At 66.1% G+C, this 1,112-nt stretch overlaps 1 pseudogene; it reads right to left on the bottom strand.

Annotated features, from left to right (window-relative positions):
• Positions 1 to 524: 524 nt before the first annotated feature.
• On the bottom strand, positions 525 to 643 carry LOC142874731 (uncharacterized; annotated as a pseudogene).
• Positions 644 to 1,112: the final 469 nt, after the last annotated feature.

Here is a 1,112-nt window from a genome sequence, read left to right as displayed (position 1 = left end):
GAGCTAGGCTGACGCCACGGCACTCACTCTAGCCTGGGCAACAAACCGAGACTCTGTCTCAAAAAAAAAAAAAAAAAAAATGAATCCGAAGAGAAAAGTAAAAGGAGGCCTGTGGAGCAGGTCTGGGTGTGACTCCGGATCCCCGAACATCAGGTGCCACCACCAAAGATTCCTACGTGTAGCCCATAGAACCCCAAAAGCAACGGGAGGAGTTCTGGTCACATACTCCCTCAAAATGACATCCTGGCCTTCTCTGGAACTCCCTCCCCTCTCAGACTCTCAAGGTTTCCTCCAGCGTGTCGGCTCCCACAGAGCAGACCTTTGGTCTGAGACCTGACTGTCCAGAAGCCACGCATGCTGCCGCGTGGCGGCGGTGTCACGGCTCGGGACAAGAGGAGGCCCCACGGTGCGGGCTGGGGCGCCAGGCACCGCGGCGGGCGCCGAGGGTGGGGGTCACCCCCACCCCGGGCCGCCCCCGCACTCCCAGAAACGCGACAGAACCAGAGGCAAAAAAAAAAAGAAGAAGCCTACGGCACCCGGTATTCCCGGGCGGTCTCCCATCCAAGTTCTAACCAGGCCCGAGCCTGCTTAGCTTCCGAGACCAGACGGGATCGGGCGCGTTCGGGGTGGTGTGGCCGTGGACGGCGGAGGGCGCCCCTGCCCCGCTCAAGAAGCCGAGCCTCTCTGCGCTTCCCCGCCGCCTCCTCCCGCCCCAGGCCCCGCGCCGGGCCGGGCCTGTTGAGTTCGCCGGCCGGGTCCCGCGGGCTCCGAGGGACGGGGGTGACAGGCGGGGCGGGCAGGGAGCGGCGGGCCGGGGTTGGGGGCTGTCTCTGTATACACACACACTCACACTCACACTCACTCACTCACTCACACTCACACAAGATGCGCCTCCACGGCTGGACCCGCCAAGGTGGAGACCTTCAAGCCCCCCTCCTCTCCTCGCCTGGCCTCCTTCACCTCCCCGCCCCCCACCCCCAGCGCGCCGGGGCCGCTGACTGCGCACGGGCGGGAGGGGCGGGGCGCTCGCCCTTTGACCCCAGGCAGGGGCGGCCCTCCCCCACAACCCCTTTCAGCTGCGCCCCCCACCCTGTGGCCTGGCGGCCGCCTAT

This window comes from Microcebus murinus, chromosome 1, assembly GCF_040939455.1.
Source record: "Microcebus murinus isolate Inina chromosome 1, M.murinus_Inina_mat1.0, whole genome shotgun sequence".
Classification (NCBI taxonomy): domain Eukaryota; kingdom Metazoa; phylum Chordata; class Mammalia; order Primates; family Cheirogaleidae; genus Microcebus; species Microcebus murinus.
This window is presented reverse-complemented; position numbering and strand designations above follow the sequence as displayed.